Source organism: Eriocheir sinensis, chromosome 22, assembly GCF_024679095.1.
Source record: "Eriocheir sinensis breed Jianghai 21 chromosome 22, ASM2467909v1, whole genome shotgun sequence".
In the NCBI taxonomy this organism is placed as follows: Eukaryota; Metazoa; Arthropoda; class Malacostraca; order Decapoda; family Varunidae; genus Eriocheir; species Eriocheir sinensis.
The window spans coordinates 16,046,472-16,056,994 of record NC_066530.1 but is presented as its reverse complement, the minus strand read 5'-3'; the positions used below and the strand labels follow the sequence as shown (position 1 = coordinate 16,056,994).

The following is a 10,523-nucleotide window of genomic DNA, read 5'->3' as shown; positions in this document are numbered from 1 at the left end:
ATATGTTAAAGAGATATGGATAGGGGAAGGGTTGGTAATGGGACTGGTGGATAGGGGAAGGGTTGGTAATGGGACTGGTGGATAGGGGAAGGGTTGGTAATGGGACTGGTAAATAGGGGAAGGGTTGGTAATGGGACTGGTGGATAGAGGAAGGGTTGGTAATGGGACTGGTGGATAGGGGAAGGATTGGTAATGGGACTGGTGGATAGGGGAAGGATTGGTAATGGGACTGGTGGATATAGGAAGGGTTGGTAATGGGACTGGTGGATAGGGGAAGGGTTGGTAATGGGACTGGTGGATAGGGGAAGGATTGGTAATGGGACTGGTGGATAGGGGAAGGATTGGTAATGGGACTGGTGGATAGGGGAAGGTTTGGTAATGGGACTGGTGGATAGGGGAAGGGTTGGTAATGGGACAGGTGGATAGGGGAAGGGTTGGTAATGGGACTTGTGGATAGCGGAAGGATTGGTAATGGGACTGGTGGATAGGAGAAGGGTTGGTAATGGGACTGGTGGATAAGGGAAGGACTGGTAATGGGACTGGTGGATAGGGGAAGGATTGGTAATGGGACTGGTGGATATGGGAATGAATTGTAATGGGACTGGTTGATAGGGAAGGGTTGGTAATGGGACTGGTGGATAGGGAAGGGTTGGTAAGGGGACTGGTGGATACGGGAAGGATTGGTAATGGGACTGGTGGATAGGGAAGGGTTGGTAATGGGACTGGTGGATAGGGGAAGGATTGGTAATGGGACTGGTGGATAGGGAAGGGTTGGTAATGGGACTGGTGGATAGGGAAGGGTAATGGGACTGGTGGATAGGGAAGGTTGGTAATGGGACTGGTGGATAGGGAAGGGTTGGTAATGGGACTGGTGGATAGGGAAGGATTGGTAATGGGACTGGTGGATAGGGAAGGATTGGTAATGGGACTGGTGGATAGGGAAGGGTTGGTAATGGGACTGGTGGATAGGGAAGGGTTGGTAATGGGACTGGTGGATAGGGAAGGATTGGTAATGGGACTGGTGGATAGGGAAGGATTGGTAATGGGACTGGTGGATAGGGAAGGGTTGGTAATGGGACTGGTGGATAGGGAAGGATTGGTAATGGGACTGGTGGATAGGGAAGGGTTGGTAATGGGACTGGTGGATAGGGAAGGGTTGGTAATGGGACTGGTGGATAGGGAAGGATTGGTAATGGGACTGGTGGATAGGGAAGGCTGGTAATGGACTGGTGGATAGGGAAGGGTTGGTAATGGGACTGGTGGATAGGGAAGGGTTGGTAATGGGACTGGTGGATAGGGGAAGGATTGGTAATGGGACTGGTGGATAGGGAAGGGTTGGTAATGGGACTGGTGGATACGGGAAGGGTTGTTAATGGGAACGGTGGATAGGTGAAGGGTTGGTAATGGGACTGGTGGATAGGGAACGGAATGGTAATGGGACGGGAGGATAGGGAAGGATTGGTAATGGGACTGGGACTGGTGGATAGGGAAGGGTTGGTAATGGGACAGGTGGATGGGGAAGGGTTGGTAATGGGACTGGTGGATAGGGAAGGGTTGGTAATGGGACTGGTTGATAAGGGAAGGGTTGGTAATGGGACTGGTGGATAGGGGAAGGGTTGGTAATGGGACAGGTGGATAGGGGAAGGGTTGGTAATGGGACTGGTGGATAGGGGAAGGATTGGTAATGGGACTGGTGGATAGGAGAAGGGTTGGTAATGGGACAGGTGGATAGGGGAAGGGTTGGTAATGGGACTGGTGGATAGCGGAAGGATTGGTAATGGGACTGGTGGATAGGGGAAGGATTGGTAATGGGACTGGTGGATAGGGGAAGGGTTGGTAATGGGACTGGTGGATAGGGGAAGGATTGGTAATGGGACTGGTGGATAGGGGAAGGGTTGGTAATGGGACTGGTGGATAGGGGACGGGTTGGTAATGGGACTGGTGGATAGCGGAAGGATTGGTAATGGGACTGGTGGATAGGGGAAAGGTTGGTAATGGGACTGGTGGAAAGGGGAAGGATTGGTAATGGGACAGGTGGATAGGGGAAGGGTTGGTAATGGGACTGGTGGATAGGGGAAGGGTTGGTAATGGGACAGGTGGATAGGGGAAGGGTTGGTAATGGGACAGGTGGATAGGGGAAGGGTTGGTAATGGGACAGGTGGATAGGGGAAGGGTTGGTAATGGGACAGGTGGATAGGGGAAGGGTTGGTAATGGGACAGGTGGATAGGGGAAGGGTTGGTAATGGGACTGGTGGATAGGGGAAGGGTTGGTAATGGGACAGGTGGATAGGGGAAGGGTTGGTAATGGGACTGGTGGATAGGGGAAGGGTTGGTAATGGGACTGGTGGATAGGGGAAGGTTTGGTAATGGGACTGGTGGATAGGGGAAGGATTGGTAATGGGACTGGTGGATATGGGAAGGGTTGGTAATGGGACTGGTGGATAGGGGAAGGGTTGGTAATGGGACTGGTGGATAGGGGAAGGGTTGGTAATGGGACTGGTGGATAGGGTAAGGGTTGGTAATGGGACTGGTGGATAGGGTAAGGGTTGGTAATGGGACTGGTGGATAGGGAAGGGTTGGTAATGGGACTGGTGGATAGGGGAAGGGTTGGTAATGGGACTGGTGTATAGGGAAAGGTTGGTAATGGGACTGGTGGATAGGGAAGGGTTGGTAATGGGACTGGTGGATAGGGAAGGGTTGGTAATGGGACTGGTGGATAGGGAAGGCTGGTAATGGGACTGGTGGATAGGGAAGGGTTGGTAATGGGACTGGTGGATAGGGAAGGGTTGGTAATGGGACTGGTGGATAGGGAAGGGTTGGTAATGGGACTGGTGGATAGGGAAGGGTTGGTAATGGGACTGGTGGATAGGGAAGGGTTGGTAATGGGACTGGTGGATAGGGGACGGGTTGGTAATGGGACTGGTGGATAGGGGAAGGGTTGGTAATGGGACTGGTGGATAGGGGAAGGGTTGGTAATGGGACTGGTGGATAGGGAACGGGTTGGTAATGGGACTGGTGGATAGGGGAAGGGTTGGTAATGGGAATGGTGGATAGGGGAAGGGTAATGGGACTGGGACAAGTGGATAGGGAAGGGTTGGTAATGGGACTGGTGGATAGGGAAGGGTTGGTAATGGGACTGGTGGATGGGGAAGGGGAAGGGTTGGTAATGGGACTGGTGGATAGGGAAGGGTTGGTAATGGGACTGGTGGATAGGGAAGGGTGGTAATGGGACTGGTGGATAGGGAAGGGTTGGTAATGGGACTGGTGGATAGGGAAGGGTTGGTAATGGGACTGGTGGATAGGGAAGGGTTGGTAATGGGACTGGTGGATAGGGAAGGGTTGGTAATGGGACTGGTGGATAGGGAAGGGTTGGTAATGGGACTGGTGGATAGGGAAGGGTTGGTAATGGGACTGGTGGATAGGGAAGGGTTGGTAATGGGACTGGTGGATAGGGGAAGGGTTGGTAATGGGACTGGTGGATAGGGAAGGGTTGGTAATGGGACTGGTGGATAGGGAAGGGTTGGTAATGGGACTGGTGGATAGGGAAGGGTTGGTAATGGGACTGGTGGATAGGGAAGGGTTGGTAATGGGACTGGTGGATAGGGAAGGGTTGGTAATGGGACTGGTGGATAGGGAAGGGTTGGTAATGGGACTGGTGGATAGGGGAAGGGTTGGTAATGGGACTGGTGGATAGGGAAGGATTGGTAATGGGACTGGTGGATAGGGAAGGGTTGGTAATGGGACTGGTGGATAGGGAAGGGTTGGTAATGGGACTGGTGGATAGGGAAGGGTTGGTAATGGGACTGGTGGATAGGGAAGGATTGGTAATGGGACTGGTGGATAGGGAAGGTTGGTAATGGGATTGGTGGATAGGGGAAGGGTTGGTAATGGGACTGGTGGATAGGGAAGGGTTGGTAATGGGACTGGTGGATAGGGAAGGGGTTGGTAATGGGACTGGTGGATAGGGAAGGGTTGGTAATGGGACTGGTGGATAGGGAAGGATTGGTAATGGGACTGGTGGATAGGGAAGGTTGGTAATGGGACTGGTGGATAGGGAAGGGTTGGTAATGGGACTGGTGGATGGGGAAGGGTTGGTAATGGGACTGGTGGATAGGGAAGGGTTGGTAATGGGACTGGTGGATAGGGAAGGTTGGTAATGGGACTGGTGGATGGGGAAGGATTGGTAATGGGACTGGTGGATAGGGAAGGGTTGGTAATGGGACTGGTGGATGGGGAAGGGTCGGTAATGGGACTGGTGGATAGGGAAAGGGTTGGTAATGGGACTGGTGGATAGTGGAAGGATTGGTAATGGGACTGGTGGATAGGGGAAGGGTTGGTAATGGGACTGGTGGATTGGGGAAGGATTGGTAATGGGACTGGTGGATAGGGGAAGGGTTGGTAATGGGACTGGTGGATAAGGGAAGGGTTGGTAATGGGACTGGTGGATAGGGGAAGGATTGGTAATGGGACTGGTGGATAGGGGAAGGGTTGGTAATGGGACTGATGGATAAGGGAAGTATTGGTAATGGAACTGGTGGATAGGGGAAGGATTGGTAATGGGAAAGGTGGATAGCGGAAGGATTAGTAATGGGACTGGTGGATAGGGAAGGGTTGGTAATGGGACTGGTGGATAGGGAAGGGTTGGTAATGGGACTGGTGGATAGGGAAGGATTGGTAATGGGACTGGTGGATAGGGAAGGTTGGTAATGGGACTGGCGTATAGGGTAAGGGTTGGTAATGGGACTGGTGGATAGGGGACGGCTTGGTAATGGGACTTGTGGATAGGTGAAGGCTTGGTAATGGGACTGGTGGATAGCGGAAGGGTTGGTAATGGGACTGGTCGATAGGGGAAGGATTGGTAATGGGACTGGTGGATAGGGAAGGGTTGGTAATGGGACTGGTGGATAGGGAAGGATTGGTAATGGGACTGGTGGATAGGGAAGGGTTGGTAATGGGACTGGTGGATAGGGAAGGGTTGGTAATGGGACTGGTGGATAGGGAAGGGTTGGTAATGGGACTGGTGGATAGGGAAGGGTTGGTAATGGGACTGGTGGATAGGGAAGGATTGGTAATGGGACTGGTGGATAGGGGAAGGTTGGTAATGGGACTGGTGGATAGGGAAGGGTTGGTAATGGGACTGGTGGATAGGGAAGGGTTGGTAATGGGACTGGTGGATAGGGAAGGGTTGGTAATGGGACTGGTGGATAGGGGAAGGTTGGTAATGGGACTGGTGGATAGGGAAGGGTTGGTAATGGGACTGGTGGATAGGGAAGGGTTGGTAATGGGACTGGTGGATAGGGAAGGGTTGGTAATGGGACTGGTGGATAGGGAAGGGTTGGTAATGGGACTGGTGGATAGGGAAGGGTTGGTAATGGGACTGGTGGATAGGGAAGGGTTGGTAATGGGACAGGTGGATAGGGAAGGGTTGGTAATGGGACTGGTGGATAGGGAAGGATTGGTAATGGGACTGGTGGATAGGGAAGGGTTGGTAATGGGACTGGTGGATAGGGAAGGATTGGTAATGGGACTGGTGGATAGGGAAGGTTTGGTAATGGGACTGTTGGATAGGGGAAGGGTTGGTAATGGGACTGGTGGATAGGGGAGAGGTTGGTAATGGGACAGGTGGATAGGGGAAGGGTTGGTAATGGGACTGGTGGATAGCGAAGGGTTGGTAATGGGACTGGTGGATAGGGGAAGGGTTGGTAATGGGACTGGTGGATAGGGGAAGGGTTGGTAATGGGACTGGTGGATAGGGCAATGGTTGGTAATGGGACGCGTGGATAGGGAAGGGTTGGTAATGGGACAGGTGGATAGGGAAGGATTGGTACTGGGACTGGTGGATAGGGGAAGTGTTTGTAATGGTACTGGTGGATATGGGAAGGGTTGGTAATGGGACTGGTGGATAGGGGAAGGGTTGGTAATGGGACTGGTGGATAGGGGAAGGATTGGTAATGGGACTGGTGGATAGGGAAGGTTGGTAATGGGACTGGTGGATAGGGAAGGATTGGTAATGGGACAGGTGGATAGGGAAGGGTTGGTAATGGGACTGGTGGATAGGGAAGGGTTGGTAATGGGACAGGTGGATAGGGAAGGGTTGGTAATGGGACTGGTGGATAGGGAAGGATTGGTAATGGGACAGGTGGATAGGGAAGGGTTGGTAATGGGACTGGTGGATAGGGAAGGGTTGGTAATGGGACTGGTGGATAGGGAAGGGTTGGTAATGGGACTGGTGGATAGAGGAAGGGTTGGTAATGGGACAGGTGGATAGGGGAAGGGTTGGTAATGGGACTGGTGGATAGGGGAAGGGTTGGTAATGGGACAGGTGGATAAGGGAAGGATTGGTAATGGGACTGGTGGATAGGGGAAGGATTGGTAATGGGACTGGTGGATAGGGGAAGGGTTGGTAATGGGACAGGTGGATAGGGAAGGGTTGGTAATGGGACTGGTGGATAGGGGAAGGATTGGTAATGGGACTGGTGGATAGGGAAGGGTTGGTAATGGGACTGGTGGATAGGGAAGGGTTGGTAATGGGACTGGTGGATAGGGAAGGTTGGTAATGGGACAGGTGGATAGTGGAAAGATTGGTAATGGGACTGGTGGATAGGGAAGGATTGGTAATGGGACTGGTGGATAGGGGAAGGATTGGTAATGGGACTGGTGGATAGGGGAAGGATTGGTAATGGGACTGGTGGATAGGGGAAGGATTGGTAATGGGACTGGTGGATAGTGGAAGGCTTGGTAATGGGACAGGTGGATAGGGGAAGGATTGGTAATGGGACTGGTGGATAGGAGAAGGTTGGTAATGGGACAGGTGGATAGGGAAGGTTGGTAATGGGACTGGTGGATAGGGGAAGGGTTGGTAATGGGACTGGTGGATAGGGTAAGGGTTGGTAATGGGACAAGTGGAAAGTGGAAGGGTTGGTAATGGTACTGGTGGATAGGGAAGGATTGGTAATGGGACTGGTGGATAGGGAAGGGTTGGTAATGGGACTGGTGGATAGGGAAGGGTTGGTAATGGGACTGGTGGATAGGGAAGGGTTGGTAATGGGACTGGTGGATAGGGAAGGGTTGGTAATGGGACTGGTGGATAGGGGAAGGGTTGGTAATGGGACTGGTGGATAGGGAAAGGGTTGGTAATGGGACTGGTGGATAGGGAAGGGTTGGTAATGGGACTGGTGGATAGGGAAGGGTTGGTAATGGGACTGGTGGATAGGGAAGGGTTGGTAATGGGACTGGTGGATAGGGAAGGGTTGGTAATGGGACTGGTGGATAGGGAAGGGTTGGTAATGGGACTGGTGGATAGGGAAGGTTTGGTAATGGGACTGGTGGATAGGGGAAGGTTTGGTAATGGGACTGGTAGATAGGGGAAGGATTGGTAATGGGACTGGTAGATGGGGAAAGGGTTGGTAATGGGACAAATGGATAGGGAAGGATTGGTAATGGGACTGGTGGATACGGGAAGGGTTGGTAATGGGACAGGTGGATATGGGAAGGGTTGGTAATGGGACGGGAGTATATGGGAAGGGTTGGTAATGGGACTGGTGGATAGGGAAGGGTTGGTAATGGGACTGGTGGATAGGGAAGGGTTGGTAATGGGACAGGTGGATAGGGAAGGATTGGTAATGGGACTGGTGGATAGGGAAAGCGTTGGTAATGGGACTGGTGGATAGGGAAGGGTTGGTAATGGGACAGGTGGATAGGGAAGGATTGGTAATGGGACTGGTGGATAGGGAAGGGTTGGTAATGGGACTGGTGGATAGGGAAGGGTTGGTAATGGGACTGGTGGATAGGGAAGGATTGGTAATGGGACTGGTGGATAGGGAAGGATTGGTAATGGGACTGGTGGATAGGGGAAGGGTTGGTAATGGGACTGGTGGATAGGGAAGGATTGGTAATGGGACTGGTGGATAGGGAAGGGTTGGTAATGGGACTGGTGGATAGGGAAGGATTGGTAATGGGACTGGTGGATAGGGAAGGGTTGGTAATGGGACTGGTGGATAGGGAAGGGTTGGTAATGGGACAGGTGGATAGGGAAGGATTGGTAATGGGACTGGTGGATAGGGAAGGGTTGGTAATGGGACTGGTGGATGGGGAAGGGTTGGTAATGGGACTGGTGGATAGGGAAGGATTGGTAATGGGATTGGTGGATAGGGAAGGGTTGGTAATGGGACTGGTGGATGGGGAAGGGTTGGTAATGGGACTGGTGGATAGGGAAGGATTGGTAATGGGACTGGTGGATAGGGAAGGATTGGTAATGGGACTGGTGGATGGGGAAGGATTGGTAATGGGACTGGTGGATAGGGAAGGATTGGTAATGGGACTGGTGGATAGGGAAGGATGGTAATGGGACTGGTGGATGGGGAAGGATTGGTAATGGGACTGGTGGATAGGGAAGGATTGGTAATGGGACTGGTGGATAGGGAAGGGTTGGTAATGGGACTGGTGGATAGGGAAGGATTGGTAATGGGACTGGTGGATAGGGAAGGGTTGGTAATGGGACTGGTGGATAGGGAAGGTTGGTAATGGGACTGGTGGATGGGGAAGGATTGGTAATGGGACTGGTGGATTGGGGAAGGATTGGTAATGGGACTGGTGGATAGGGGAGGGTTGGTAATGGGACTGGTGGATAGGGGAAGGGTTGGTAATGGGACTGGTGGATAGGGGAAGGATTGGTAATGGGACTGGTGGATATGGGAAGGGTTGGTAATGGGACAGGTGGATAGGGGAAGGGTTGGTAATGGGACTGGTGGATAGAGAAAGGATTGGTAATGGGACTGGTGGATAGGGGAAGGATTGGTAATGGGACTGGTGGATAGGGGAAGGGTTGGTAATGGGACTGGTGGATATGGGAAGGATTGGTAATGGGACTGGTGGATATGGGAAGGGTTGGTAATGGGACTGGTGGATAGGGGAAGGACTGGTAATGGGACTGGTGGATATGGGAAGGGTTGGTAATGGGACTGGTGGATAGGGAAGGTTGGTAATGGGACTGGTGGATAGGGAAGGGTTGGTAATGGGACTGGTGGATAGGGGAATGGTAATGGGACTGGTGGATAGGGGAAGGATTGGTAATGGGACTGGTGGATAGGGGAAGGGTTGGTAATGGGACTGGTGGATAGGGGAAGGATTGGTAATGGGACTGGTGGATAGGGAAGGGTTGGTAATGGGACATGTGGATAGGGAAAGGGTTGGTAATGGGACTGGTGGATAGGGGAAGGATTGGTAATGGGACTGGTGGATAGAGGAAGGATTAGTAATGGGACTGGTGGATAGGAGAAGGGTTAGTAATGGGACTGGTGGATAGGGGAAGGATTGGTAATGGGACTGGTGGATAGGGGAAGGTTTGGTAATGGGACTGGTGGATAGGGGAAGGATTGGTAATGGGACTGGTGGATAAGGGAAGGATTGGTAATGGGACTGGTGGATAGGGGAAGGATTGGTAATGGGACTGGTGGATTAGGGAAGGGTTTGTAATGCGACTGGTGGCTCGGTGAAGGATTTGTAATGGGACTGGTGGATAGGGGAAGGGTTGGTAATGGGACAGGTGGAAAGGGGAAGGATTGGTAATGGGACTGGTGGATAGGTGAAGGGTTGGTAATGGGACTGGTGGATAGGGGAAGGATTGGTAATGGGACAGGTGGATAGGGGAAGGATTGGTAATGGGACTGGTGGATAGGGGAAGGGTTGGTAATGGGACTGGTGGATTGGGGAAGGGTTGGTAATGGGACTGGTGGATAGGGGAAGGGTTGGTAATGGGACTGGTGGATAGGGGAAGGGTTGGTAATGGGACTGGTGGATAGGGGAAGGGTTGGTAATGGGACTGGTGGATAGGGGAAGGGTTGGTAATGGGACTGGTGGATAGGGGAAGGATTGGTAATGGGACTGGTGGATAGGGGAAGGATTGGTAATGGAACTGGTGGATAGGGGAAGAGTTGGTAATGGGACTGGTGGATAGGGGAAGGGTTGGTAATGGGACTGGTGGATAGGGGAAGGATTGGTAATGGGACTAACATATTAAATAGACATGGATGCTTGCCTTCGGTCACTTCCTCCTCACATCAATGTATCTTTATCTTGACACATAACTAGGAGCTTATCTTAACCTGTCCGCTGCGATTAGCACGGATTTTGCCTTCACTTGTAGCCTGGTAACAGATGCTCCTAGGTCTTTCTCTGCCTCTGTGGTGGATAATTGAGTGTTTCCCATGTGGTATTGGTATGCCGGATTTCCCCTCCCAAGCTGCAGGACTTCACATTTATCTTCATTGAATTTTAACAGCCACTTTTTGCTCCACTCCTGAATCTTGGTGGTGTCTTTATATAGGAAATTCGCAGTCAGTGGGTTAACCAGTCTATGTATGTAGTGATATACGTGTGTATCTTAACATTACAAAGATGAATGTGAATAAAGAAGCACTTGTAAAACCTATTGCTCTCATCCTTCACTCTTGCTGTTTGTGCTACATGTATTTTTTTATCCAATTTCCAGGGTTGGTACCAAAGTTTCCTCCTGAAGATCCTTG

At 51.8% G+C, this 10,523-nt stretch overlaps 1 long non-coding RNA gene across 10 annotated transcripts; it reads left to right on the top strand.

Annotated features, from left to right (window-relative positions):
* The first annotated feature begins 17 nt into the window (after positions 1-17).
* Positions 18-9,941, top strand: LOC127002163 (uncharacterized). Of its 10 annotated transcripts, none has more exons than XR_007755835.1 (3): positions 18-108; positions 2,035-2,358; positions 9,652-9,941. It is a non-coding gene; the product is annotated as an uncharacterized LOC127002163 (long non-coding RNA). The 10 variants fall into 10 exon arrangements; XR_007755837.1 differs by having other exon boundaries at positions 56-77; XR_007755828.1 differs by lacking the exon at positions 18-108 and adding an exon at positions 233-418.
* The last annotated feature ends 582 nt before the right edge of the window (positions 9,942-10,523 follow it).